Source organism: Monodelphis domestica, chromosome 1, assembly GCF_027887165.1.
Source record: "Monodelphis domestica isolate mMonDom1 chromosome 1, mMonDom1.pri, whole genome shotgun sequence".
Lineage (NCBI taxonomy): Eukaryota > Metazoa > Chordata > Mammalia > Didelphimorphia > Didelphidae > Monodelphis > Monodelphis domestica.
In genome coordinates, this window is record NC_077227.1 from 377,013,791 (window position 1) to 377,028,658 (window position 14,868).

Genomic DNA, 14,868 nt, shown 5'->3' on the forward strand with positions numbered 1-14,868 from the left:
ACACTTGAAAGAGAGAGACCAGAGAGAAGACAATTATTATAATAGTCCTAGTAAGAGGTAGCCATTCCATGATTAAAGTCCAATTTGAGCCACCAAGAATTTTAAAGAATATGTAAACATTGAAATGGATTGAAAGAAGCATGACAAAGGGGAAAAAAAGAATGGAAATAACTTGATATAAGGAAGTATTCCTTAGGCTCCTGAAGAAAAAGAAAAGAAGTAGTGTCAAGATGCAGGGCATCTTTGAGTACATGAAGAGTTTTTCTGAAGGGTTGTTGATCTTTTGTTCTTCATGTTGTGAATCTTAAAATTTCTCAGACTCTACCTTAGAACATTTGGTTAAGGCTATTCCCCATTTTAAACAATGAAGGTACTTGGTCAGGAATGTATTGGGAACTCTAACATTACTCCACCCATACTTAGGCATACTTTAGGGGAAGATAAAGTTTTAAAACTCCTTATTGAACAATAAAAAAGTCCCCAACCCATACTTATAGTGAGGCAAAAGCCCTTAGGCTAGGTCTATTTTTAGATCTAATACAAAAGGGTGCTAAGTACCTATGAAGGTCAAATTAATCACTAAAAGGTCAAGCAACTTACAAAGGGCAAGCTTAGCAAAGAGCTGTGAAGTACTCAGAAGATATAATCTACCCAGAGAGTTTTGAGGGCAGGGACTGTCTTTCTTTTTCATTTGTATCCACAGTTTCTTGGAATGTGGTGCTTAATACGTTTTTTATTTAATTGAATGGAATGTAGAGAAAAACATTTTGAAGGTGAGATAATAAAATCCTTGAATGAACTAGCAGGAATATGTTGATGGTAGGGAGGTGTATGATTTTCCTATCAAGAAATATTGGGGAGTAGATCCGACTATTTGTCCTGTTTCACCTGCCCAAAAGATTTCTTGAATTCTCTTCAAGTTCTAGGAAGCTGATGGCTTCTCTGAAAGCCAAAGATTCAAGAAAAACATTTCTAAGATTTTTCTTTCTCTTCTAGTATTCTCACAAAATTAAAATACCAGATGGAAAAATTTTTGTTCATTCACAATATATAATTATTGACACATAATAACATCTCTAGGCAGATCACTCCCATTCACTCTCCTGAACTCCAATAGAATACCTCTGCTTGCTTAATGGTTGTTTCAAACTGGATGTACCACAGATATCCCAAACTCACCATGTCTAAGACCAAATTCATCTTTTAAGCCCAAACTCACCTCCATTCTAAATTTGCCTGTTTCTGTTATGGGCACTACTATCTTTCTATTCATCCAGGTTAACAATTTTATTATTATCTTTGACTTGTAATTCTCCATTCTTATAGTCAAATCTTTTATTTTTCTTATTGCAAGTCATCCCCACTAGTTGACAGCCAAATGCCATCTCTAGGACAAACAAGCAAGCCAATCTAGATAAAGCAGAAAGATACCCTTGGAAAGGTAAGAAATACCCTTTCCTAAAGGAGTTCATTCATTGCTATATTCCCTCATATCCCAATGGCAACAGATCACGATCTTGAACTCAAGAGCATTAGGAATACCTGAACCTCTGGCCCTACTTTAAACTAGGTTGTCATTGAGAGGAATGATCCCTATGGTTAATGGATCTAGCATCCTCACTACCACCTATACCAGCCCTTAACTGACCACCATCAACAGATAGGTCAATAGAAGGGTTCTGGGAATATCCATGTCTCAACAACCCCCAGTCACCATAACCCTAGCCCCATTTCTAGCCCAGACCCTACAGGTGTTACTTAGGGGAACAAGAAGAAAGGATCCATTGTCTTTACTAAATACCATCAGCAGGGCAGGGATACCAGCCTAGCAGAAACAAGTTACTGGAAGGAAGATCTAAGATACAATTGCCAGATAAGGCACGGAGTTGCCACCACCTCCCTTCAGACTCTTATAAAGTCAGCTCCAGACCCTGAAGGAAGAGAAGGATGTGGCAAAAAATAAGTATTCCCCACACCAAGATAAACTCAGAATGGGTCAATGACTTGAATATAAAGAAGGAAACTATAAGTAAATTAGGTGAACATGAAATAGTATACATGTCAGAGCTTTGGGAAAGGAAAGATTTTTAAGACCAAGCGAGAGCTAGAAAAAATTACAAAATGTAAAATAAATAATTTTAATTATATTAAATTTAAAAGTTTGTACAAACAAAAATCAATGCAACAAAAATTAGAAGGGAAGCAACAAATAGGGGAAAATATAACAAATACCTCTGACAAAGGTCTAGTCACTCAAATTTATAAGGAACTAAATCAATTATACAAAAAATCAGGCCATTCCCCAATTGATAAATGGGCAAGGGACATGAATAGGTAATTTTCAGATAAAGAAATTAAAACTATTAATAAGCACATGAAAAAGTGTTCTAAATCTCTTATAATCAGAGAAATGTAAATCAAAACAACTGAGGTATCACCTCACACCTAGCATTTTGGCTAACATGACAGCAAAGGAAACTAATGAATGCTGGAGGGGATGTGGCAAAATTGGACCATTAATACATTGCTGGTTGAGTTGTGAATTGATCCAACCATTCTGGACGGCAATTTGGAACTATGCCCAAAGGGCACTAAAAGAATTCCTACCCTTTGATCCAGCCATAGCACTGCTGGGTTTGTACCCCAAAGAGATAAAAGGGAAAAAGACTTGTACAAGAATATTCATAGCCATGCTCTTTGTGGAGGCAAAAAATCGGAAAATAAGGGAATGCCCTTCGATTGGGGAATGGCTGAACACATTGTGGTACATGTTGGTGATGAAAGACTATTGCACTAAAAGAAATAATGAACTAGAGAAATTCCATGTGAACTGGAATGACCTTCAGGAATTGATGCAGAGTGAAAGGAGCAGAACCAGGAGAACATTGTACAGAGAGATTGATACACTGTGGTACAATCAAATGTAATGAACTTCTCTGCTAGCAGCAATGCAATGATCCAGGACAATTCTGAGAGACCTATGAGAAAGAACTCCATCCACATTCAGAGGAAGAATTGTGGGAATAGAAATATAGAAATAAAGCAACTCCTTGATCACATGGGTTGATGGGGATATGATTGGGGATGTAGACTCTAAACGATCACCCTAGTGCAAATATCAATAATATGGAAATAGGTCTTGATCAGTGCCACATGTAGAACCCAGTGAAATTGATCATTGGCTATGGGAGGGGGGAGTGGGGATAGGGTAGGGAAAGAACAAGAATCTTGTAACCATGGGAAAATATCCTAAATTAATTAATTAAATAAAATTAAAAAAAATTAAAACATACACACAAAAAAAGAAAAATAAGTATTAATATTTATCAACTATGTGCCAGGCCCTCCAAAAATAAAGAAATGAGGCTAAGGCTAGGGTGAACAAGGGTTGGAGGATGCCCTGAAAGACAGATTGAAGTGGCAGCCATAGCAGAAAAAAGTCTAGATACTAATCATAGACCAAGGCACTGGAAGGAAGCAGAGCCTGGTCTCAAATATTTCTCCAACCAGGGATTATAGAAGAGGAGTACAGACCCCAGCCAGTCATCTAGAACTGAATACAGATAAATAATAATATCTGGGCTATAGTGGGTAAAGTATCTAATACTAGTACCCTTTTGTCTCACACCAGAATGCAGAGGGAAACAGGATCAGAACCAAACAACCCCAAATAGTAAAAGACACAATAAATTATGGCCCAATTAGAAAATCAGAAAAGAAATAAAAGTATAAAAGAAGAGAGGAAATTAGAGGAGGGGAAGGGAGAGTGGAGAGGAGGGAAGCAGATTGGAGAAGATAAGAGGGGATAGAAGAAAGGAGAAAGAAAAGAGGGGAAAGGAATATAAGATATGTGTTTATTAAGCCCCAGGGATTATATGCCAAAAGTATTGTGCCAAGCAATTACATATCAAGTAGAAAATTAGGACAGTCTCAGTTCTCAAAGAGTTCATATTCTAATAGGAGGAGATTATAAATATATTCCCATATATTGGGAAGTTTCAGCTAAAAGTCAGATGGAAAAGTTGAAGGGAAAGACATAAAACACCTGTTAATAAATCTTTAGAATAACATGGATTGAAAGAATACATCCATTCAACCATTTGACAGTTCCAAGGACTTTGGGAATAAAAATTTTGTTTTTCAATTCCTTAGTAGCTATGGCTGCTAGAGGAACCAAAGGCTGTAAGAACTTGCAGAAGTAGTTGCTAGGTGCCCTCTCTACAAGAGTTGTTCCCCCAGATTGGTCTATAATTTTAGGGTTGCAGCTGTTCCTGAAGCTCTTGGGCTTCCCTGTCTGCATGTAGGTGGCAATTGTCATTGGTGGTAGCTAATATGGCAGACTTCTCCATAAGGAGAAGAGAAGAGAGGAGAAAGGAGAAATGGATGTGTGATGGGTCAGCCAAGAAAGACAGTATAGTGTATAGGGGCCCTGTTCTTCCCAAGGCAAAATCAACCTCCTCTCTCTCAAGATGTCTAGCTACTTCAATCAGGCTCACTTCCCTAAAATATTAATTGCAATTGCTTGGCAGATGGTAGTAGTGAAAGTGGGAATTTACTCCTTGGATGAGAGCTTCAGGAAATAGGATAGATTATAGTCTAGAAGGGTCATTGCTACTCCCAGGGCTTTTGGATATATCTCCCCATCAGTGGCAACTGGTCAAAGATCATTACTGAGGTTGTAACCTAGTAGCTATCTGTTCCTATGATATGCATACATAATTTGATCTCCCACACAAGGCTCTTCCAATTTCTTGCCTTGACTGATTGAATCTGGTCCATGATAGTATGTATGTGACACTTTCTATTGGGCAAATACTTCTGTTACATGACATACTGGGGATAGAAAGAGAAGAAAAATAAATGGATAGTTTTGTGACCAGGAAATGATATAAGGATATTGCACTACTTCATTCTAGGTCACTATCCCTGAAACATCAAAGCTTAGACAAAATATTACAACCAATACAGACATCACAGAATTTGGACACTACTTGAAAATTTAAGAAGTAGGCTACCAAGCACACAGTCTAAGTATAACTACAAATTAATAGGGGACTTATTTTTTTGGTCTGGAAAAATAGGAGCAAAAGTAGGTTTACAATATTTCAAGCAGAAAATGTTGAAGCAGGACAGATGTATAATCTTAGAGACTCAAATAAAGCAAGGGGATGACTCAACAGGCATTTTAGGAAAAATGAAATTGTAACAAGAAATTTATTTTGTCATACTAGCACTTGTATTTCAGCTTATTCTTTTTATTCATGTGCCATTAGCCAGAGACCTAGAAACCTGATCAGCATCTCTCTCATAAAAAAATCTTAAGAAGTCATCATTATTCTTTAGTCTGCTCTTTCCAAAAGCTAAGTAAACTTTCCTTAAGGAACATTTTTTTCTTTCCCATTATGGCTTACCTCCTTGTTTTGCATCTGTAAGGCATATATGTGTTTTGCACATTTTTCCCAGAGGCTGAATTACATTTGGTTTCCTTTTCCTGTGAGCTCAGAGACTAGTTTAATTTCCTGATCTTAAAGGAAGGCTTAACTGAGGCTTTTTGGACCTGAATAGTTTTACAATCAAACCAAAATAAAGAAAATTCAAAACTATCACTCAAGCTGCTAGAGTCTAGTATATATTCTTTCAGGAAACAGATGTTTCAGTTAAGTAATGACTGAGCATTTCACATTTTTTGATTCATTTTTATTTTTATTTTTATTTTGTTTTTATGTCTCCTTCACTTCCAAATATATCCTTCTCCATTCCCTACCCAGTGAGTCATCCCTAGTAACAGTGAATAAAATAGAAAGGAAAATGGCTCCTAGACTGCAAGGCTGAGGGACTCCAAACATAGTGTTACCCTCTACAGCAATAGGAAAGGTAGATGGGATGGGTTTAGGAAGAAAGATAATAAATTCTGTTTTGGAAATACTGAGTTTAAGATCTCTACACAACATCTGGTTTGAGATGTTTGAAAGGCAATTGGAGATGGGAGATTGGAGAACACCAGAGATGGTAGAGCAGGACAGGTAGATATAAGAATTATCAACACAGAGATAGTAATTAAATACGTGGGAATTAAGTTCACCAAATGAAGTAGTATAGTTCATTTTCTGAAATAATTCCAAAGAATTTTCCAAAATTCTTGGGAAAATGCTATAGCTCCACCAACACAGTATTTTTTCTATGTATCTTTCTGTAGTGTAATATAAGGAGAGAGAGAATGGAGTCTCCCCCTACTGAGTCAGAACCAGAGTAAGGTAGAGGTGGAATGGAGTCAAGTAGAAAGAGAAAGGGGATGGATTGATTTTTCCCTCTCTTTTCTCCCTGGCAAACCTCACTCTGGCTGCCTTCAGGATCACAAACTTCTGTTCCCTCAGAGACTTGGTTGAAACAAATATGACACAAACAGCTTCTCCCTCTCTAAGGAGAGAAATGTCACTTCCCTCCCCCCAATCTTCAAAGTCTCCTTCCTTTCTTAGGAAGCCAGTCACTTGCTCTTATGAACAGCTGTTTATTCTAAGGGAACAAATGAAGGGTAGGGTAATTGAATTGAGGGATGAGGTATTGGAAAAGAGGAGTGGGAGGTCCCTAAAAGTAACTGAACCCCTTTTCCCCAAAGTCTGGCAGGGTCAGGCTTGCCTGCCTGACCCTCTGAAGTCAGTTGTGAAGATGTCCTGACTTTTTGGCTGCTCTAGCTATTGTAACAAGTTCACAAGGCCTTTCAGAGGATTTAGATGAATTCTTCTTATAGTGAACAGCTTCCTGTTGAAGTCCTATTCATTCAGCTTGTCTTCTCTGGAAACTGGGTTAGGAATCACAGGAGGAGGGTGCTGCTCCAGAAGTCAACTCAGGTCCTCCTTTTTCTTTTGGGCTTCCCCCCCAAAAAAAGTCAGTTCCCAACTGTCCAGATCCTCTTACTTCCTCTCTCCTTCCTTCAGAACTCTCTCCTTCCTGCCCTTCCCATGTTCCAATTGGTCCTTCAGCCTGCAAAATCAGCTTCTCTCTTCCTTCTGGCAGGTTAAGTCCAAGTTCCTCTTTTACAGTAGGTCTTAAAAATATTGCTTACTTCTACCTTTTGCCATCTTTGCCATTTTTCTGGATGTGAGATAAAACTTCAGAGATGTTTTGATTTTTATCTCTCTTTTCGGTAATTATTTTTCAGCAATCTTTCCGTGTGGTTATTAATTGCTGACAATTCTTTTGAAGATGGTTGTTTTCATTTTGTTTTTGTTTTTCCCTATCCTTTGAGCACTTAATCATTAGGGGAAATCTCATCATTAGGGAATTGTGTTTGTATTGGTGTATCAATTTCCCTTGTTTCCTATAGATCTAGCCCATCCAATTGGTCCCTCCCATAAACTTTCAGGGACTATTAAGATAGTTCCCTGAGGATCAGAAGTTAACTATTGCAACTGGGTAGGATTTAATAGGAGAAAATATGAGATTGTGTGATTGCTCCAAGTTTGAGAGCCCTGAGATATGGCCATCGAGAGAGCAAGGAGACCTTTTTTTTTGGACTGCATGCTCAGTATGTGTGAACAGTGTAATACAGCACACACAAAATATAATTCTACTTTGGGCTATATTACAAAAGGCATAAAGCACAGGATTAGGGAGAGAATTGTCCTATTGTAACCTTGGTAAGAAAAAAAATCTAGAATATATCATTTATTTCTGTGTGCCCTGTTTTAAGAAGGACATTGAGAAGCTGGAGATTGAGAAGAGCCCCCTGAGTGAGTGGCCTCAATATCATATTGTGCAAGAACTAGTTGAAAAAACTGAGGATCTTTAACTTGAAGAGAATATTTGGAATATGTTAGCTGTCTAAGCATGTAAGTGACTATCAAGTAGAAGAAAGATTAGACTTGTTTTACTATTTTCTGTTGCCTCCTCATCTAAGTCCTGCTCACTATTCAAGTAGCACTCTGGCCTTGTAAAAAATAGACTCGAATACAGGACTACAATCCCCACGAGCCTTTGCTCCACTTCCCCAGAATGCCTTGTAATCTCACCTGGGCCGAGATCGAGAAGGTATTTAAGCTGATTCAAAGGCTTTTGAGTCGCTCTCTCTCTCTTGGCTCTTTTTGGACTTCCGTTTTGGAGCAGGCGGTCTCCTGCATGATGTGAGGTTATTTTGTCTAGGCCTCTGGCCTAGGCACATGTTTCTTACTTGTATATTCTTTAATCTTTAACCTTTAATAAACCTCTAAAAAATATAATACTCCTTGCAGAGAGAAACTAATTTCTACCTGCCTCACCTGTCTCAGTCTCCCCAGTCTCCCCTAAATTTTAATCTTTACAGCCTGCACCCTCTTTTCTCTCTCTACTCTTTCTTGGTAATCTTATCAGCTCCCAAAGTTTTCACCTCTATGCAGACTATCCCCAAATCTCCATACCCACCCTCATTTCTCCTGAGCACTGCTTCTGTTTTTTCAATTTCTTCAGTAGATATCACCATTTGGATGTCCAGAGGCATTTCAAACTTGATACATACAAACCCAAGGTCATGATCTTTCACTCTGAACTCTTTACTCCCTCCGTTCTTATTCCTGCTTAGGGAATTACCATGTTCCCATTGACTTGGTATCGAAATCCCAGGAGTCATTCTGGACTCTGGACTTTCACTTTTCCTCCCATAGTCAATCAATTGCTTCTGAATTGCTCATATCCATCTGCTTTTCTCTCTGCTCACACAGTTATTATCCTCATTCAAGTTCTTACCCTCTCTCTTTACTATTCTAAAAATCTAACAGGTCTCCTTGAATTTGCGTCTTTTTCCAATTTATCATTCATAAATCTATCAAACTAAAGCACAGGTATTTCTACATCACAGACCTGACCATGTTACTTTCCTGCTCATGAAGCTTCACTGGTTCCCTATTGCCTCTAAGATAAAATGAAAACCCCTACTGTAGCCCAATAATAACTCCACTGCTCTCTTGCTGCCCATCTCACAGTGTTCTCAAACGTTGAGCAACCACATGACTTCATACTCTCTCCTTTTAAAACCCTACAGAGAGCAGTAATCAACTTCTGCTCCCCTAGAAGCTTGGAGGAAAGGCTAATAGGAGAGGCTACCTATAAAAATATATAGGAAATTAGTACATGAAGAGCCATTTTCCAAATGTCAAAATGCTTGGCAAATAAATTCAATCCTGTGGGCAGCTAAGTGACTCTGTAAATAGACAGTGAGACCTGGAGTCAGAAGGACCTGGGTTCTAATTTGACCTCAGATGCTTTCTAGCTATATGACCCTAGGCAAGTCACTTAAATGCAACTGGCTAGCCCTTATCACTCTTCTACCTTGGGGCCAATACTTGTATTGATTCTAAGACTTAAGTAAGTAAGGGTTTAAGTAAATACATAAATAAATAAATTCAATCTTGGCTCCTGCCTAAATTTCTGGGCTTATTACATGCTATTCCACTTTATGCACTCTGCATTCTACCCAGTTGGCCTACTTGGCCTTCTCCACATCCTATCTCACTTCCAGGCCTTTGTACAGGATGTCCCCCATGCCTAAAAGTTTTTCTTACCTCATCACTGTCTCTCAGAACCCTGATTCTTTTCAAGGCTCAAATAAATTGCCACTTCTTATTATAGCCCTTTCCTGATTTCCTTATTTGTTAATGCCCACACCCAAATTACTTTGTATATGCATGGTATTTCCTTATCTGCAAACATGGTGTACACTCTAGTAGAACAGAAAATCCTTGAGGGCAAGGACTCTCTCATTTTTACCTCTGTATCCTCAGCACCTAGTCTATGTCTAGCACATAAAAGGTATTTAATAAATGCTTAATGTTTAATTGAGTTGTCATGCTTGATCCCAGAGGGCAAAACTCAAAAGAAAAACTGAATTGCAAAGAGATACATTTAAATTTGATAAAAAGGAACATTCTCTAATAATTAGAGCTATTAAAAAGTAGAATTTAAACTTGATGGAAGAGAAAGATTTCCTAACAATCATAGCTATCCAAAAATGGAATTGATGGTCTCAGGTCACTTGGTGGATTCCTCCTTCCAGCTGACTGAACTCTTTAGTACACCAAAGAAGAAAAAGCTCTGCATGTAAATGTTAGCTGGATAGTCTGTAAGACCCCTTTGGAATCTGCAGTTCTGTGAAAAACAAGATTTCCCAGTATCTCACTACTCTATTACCTGCAAAACCAAAACATGCTCTGAACACGTCTCCAAAATCAGACCATTATCTCCAAGAAGTGTTTTTTTTCTTTTCTTCATGGCCACTTCATTTGACCTGGATAAGCTACCTTTTTTGCCTCAATCACCCAGGGATTAAAGCAAACATTGTCATCTTGCCCACGTAGCATCTCTCTACTCCAAGAACAGCTGCCAGACCATAGCTAGAAAATCATATTTCATTTTCACAGGAATGAAAGATCTTGGGCCATGAATCCCCTCTGTACTGCACATGCAGATTACATAACTGCTTTAAAAATACATTTGTATGTGTAAGTGTTGCCATGGAGTGTAATGAATCTTTTGCATTTTTAAAGGCAAGCTGTATGTTCTGACAATCCCAGCTGCAGTAAAGGTATTTCACATTCCCTCTCATTTGCTTACTGTATTAACCAAGACAGTACAGAAAGAGCGATAAAGTTATATCTTGATTAAAGTAACCCATAATGGCTATTGTAAGTGCTAGGGGATAACAGCACTATTTTCTGGACAAACTGGTACAATTCTTTCCAAACTGAATATGGACATCACTTCCACTGTTCCACTGTTTTCCACAAAAAAAATCTTAACAACAATATGCCATATGATCTGTCATCAGTGTTCTCATTTTACTATTTTATAGGTATTTTGAATTTATTAATTCTACAAACATGTATTATAACTCCTCCCCCCGCCATACACAAGACCCTAAATTAATGTCAAGGAGATCTTTTCAATGTCACTGGGCAGGATTCCATGGCATATAAACCAAAGAACTTGACTCATTCTTTCCACTCTACAGACACTTGTACTCCCCTCAAAAAGATTTTCATTTTCAGATATAGTTACCTACCTGGAGGAAAAACAAAGAAATATCATGGAAAATCAAGATTTTTCTTCTCTGAAAGTTTTCTTCATAAAATAACCATAAGAAAGAAAACCAAGTAAATATTTTGTGCTTTATAGAAACCCACAGTATCTGTTTCAACTGGTTTTCAGTAACACAACAAATGTCCCTGGTAAAATTCCTGATTTTAACAAGGATTTTGTTTGTTTGGTTTGCTTTTTCTGTAGTGGGAATCAATCATCAGGTTTCTGTTTGAAAAGCAAAAATATTACCATCACTTTTAGACAAAAATGAGACCTGGCAATGTAACATAAATCTTGTAAACTTCCCCATGCCAATGTAAATAAGAAATCAATGTTTATATTGAATTTCATTTAAAGGTCGATATTTGGTAGTCCAGCAATTCCAATTATTATATATATTTCTAATTTTTCTTATTTTTTAGTACTAAATAAAAAATTTCATCAATAATTTCTTTTATTATTATTTTCTCCTTACCTACCTAACCTATAAAGTGTAGGTAGTCAGGAATTTTGCCTCCTCCAAGATCTATATCTTTCCTTGTGCAGTAGGAGCTTAATAAATGCTAGTTTTATTGTAGAAATTGACTTAAAGAAAGGATGGCATAAAATCAGGGTCAGATCTTATACATATGGGCCTTACATCTGTAAAAATTAAATTTAGTCTCTAGTAATAGAAATATTATATTTTGTGAGGTTTATTAAGGATTATTAAGGATTATAATCAAGGAATAAAGAAAATACATCACGTGCCCATGGCTGATTAGCCAATTCAGAATGCCCATGCTTAGATTACTTACTACACCATTGCAATGGCTGAGTAGAGAGGTGCATGTGAGGCAGAGAGCCAGTTAAATACTCATTGTGATCTCGCCTAGGTGGAGACTCAGGTGAGATTATAGGGAATTCTGGGAAATACCAAGGACTTCTGGGGATTGAAGTCTAGGGTTCAAATCTCCATTTTACACATTCATGGGCTATAATTTCAAACAAATTTAAAAGTTTGTTGTTTCCATAAATTTCCATAAATTCTATCAGTTTCAACTGTGCCAACTTACATTACGTAGGCCCAGATTTCCATAGAATTTCATATGTTAGGTTCAATCTAACAGATTCAACCTAAACAAAACTTCAATTATTCTTTAATTATTTCAACTAGTTTTTTAGTTGATTCTCTATGATGCTTTAAGTATCCCCTTATAACATCTGCAAAGAATGATAGTTTAGATTCTCCATTGCCTACTTTTAATTTCTTCAATTACTTTTTCTTTTCTTATTACTAAACCAATTACTCTTGATGAGCATTTTCCCAGTACATCACTCAAAGAACTGTGTCATAAGTGGCTGCATTCTAATATTAATTTTTTGGAATTATGTGCATTACATTTGGAGTTAGAGCACCCAATGTCAAATTCTGTGTCTCTACTTACTATCTAGGTGACTCTAAACAAATCACTTCACAATTCTGGGTCTCACTTAGCCTACCTAGAAGAATAGGGGAATAGAATAAACCATTTCTACAGTTTCTTCTATCTCTCATTCCTTGCATCCTCTTAAATATCAAATCCAGCTCTACTCTTAGAAGCTCTATGTTCAAAGGGAATGACTTAGAACTAAATAGCAAGAAATAGATTGTGGATTTGGATATACCAGTAGTATATAGTATAGAAACGTAAATGGTATCCAGACTTTAACCTGAACTTTCCACTTAATGAAATAGGATAAATAATGCCTTCTGAGCCATGGTTTCCAGGGCCAAGCTGGGAGCTATCTTCTAGTGCTGGAGTGGATGAAAGAGGAAAGGGATGAAGGAGAGTGTTAATACATAGAAGTGTGCAAAAAAAACCCACTGGAAATAGCAAATGCCCATCAATTGAAGGCCTGGCTAAGTACGTTGTGCTATATGAATGTAATAAAATGTTATTGCATTATAAGAAAGTACAAATATGAGAAATTTGTAAAAACTTGTTTGAACAGAGCAAGGAAGATGGAAACAAGAGCCAGAGGATTGGAGATCTTCAGCTGCAAGGGATCTTAGAGGTCATATAGTCAAACTCTTCATTTTATAGAGAAAAGGAAAGAGATTTACAGAGGGTTAATGACTTGACCAGAATAATCAAGGAAAATATCATTCAATGATATCAGAATTCCTATCAGTACAATTACCAATCTTGACTCTAGAAAAGTGTTTCTTAACATTTTTTTATGTTATATATGTTTTGGGCATTCTGATGATGCCTGTGAAACCTTCCTCAGAACAATGTTTTCAGATGCATAAAACAAAATATGTAGTATTAAAAAAGAGGAGCAGCTAAGTTGTACAGTGGACAAAGTGCTAGATCTGGACTCAAGAAGATGCAAGTTCAAATCTGACCTCAGTCACTTACTAGTTGTGTGACCTGGGGCAAGTCATTTAACCCTATTTGTCTCTGTTTCTTCATTTATAAAAGGAGTTAGAGGAAGACATGGCAAACCATTCCAGGAATGGGATCATGAAAAGTCAGACACAACTGAAACAATAATAACGAATTAAAAAGGAATAGGACATTCCATTTCCAATCTCTAGGTATTTTCACTGGCCATATCCCCAAGCCTGAAATGGTCTCCCTCCTCATCTCCACCACCTAGTTTTTCTAGCTTCTGTTAAGTGGAAGTTAAAATCCTGATCCCTGCTTAATGTCTTCCCTCTGAAATTTATATCCATTTCATCTCGTTATATCCTGCTTTTTCATAGCTGTTTTCATGTTGCCTCTCAAATTGGGCTGTTAGTTCCTAGAGAACAGAAATCATCAATTGTCTTTCTTTTTCACTCCCAGCATTTACTACAGTGCCTGGTACATGGAAAGCAATTAAGTATTGCTTTTTGAATGGTTGATTATATTGAAATACAGTTATAAAAATATTAAATACTTCACAGGTTAAGCCCCTCTGCTTTGGAGCACATGTAATAAAACCTCTCTCCCTCTTCCTGTTAGAGAGATGGCACACAACAGGTGCAGAGACATATAGCATCAGACACCACTTAACTATGCTTTTGCATTACAAAAGAGAGTCCTAAGGAAGGAGGTATCATCAAAAAATAAAATCAATGTAAAAAAAGTTAAAATATCAATTAAACATATATTATATACATAGATACACACAAAGTAATCAGTTTATCCCCTTGTATACTTCTACGTTTCTTAAAAAAAAAAATACTTTAATTTGTTCATTCTTGTCCTCACATTGTCTTCCTACAAACAAAAAGCGCTGCCACGTTTATGTGTCAGTTTATTCTTCAGGGAGTTCTTTTTTTTTTTTAATTTTATAATATTTTATTTGAGCATTTCCAAGTATTATTCATTAAAGACAAAGATCATTTTCTTTTCCTCCCCCCCCCCCACCCCCTGTAGCCGACGCGTGATTCCACTGGGTATTACATGTGTTCTTGATTAGAACCCATTGCTATGTTGTTAATATTTGCATTAGGATTTCCTTTAGAGTCTCTCCTCTGTCATGTCCCCTCAACCGCTGTAGTCAGGCAGTTGCTTTTCCTCGGTGTTTCTACTCCCACAGTTTATCCTCTGCTTATGAATGCTGTTTTTTCTGCTGGATCCCTGCAGATTGTTCAGGGACATTACACTGCCACTAATGGAGAAGTCCATTACTTTCGATTGTACCACAGTGTATTAGTCTCTGTGTACAATGTTCTCCTGGTTCTGCTCCTCTCGCTCTGCATCACTTCCTGGAGGTTGTTCCAGTCTCCATGGAATTCCTCCGCTTTATTATTCCTTTTAGCACAATAGTATTCCATCACCAACATATACCACAATTTGTTCAGTCATT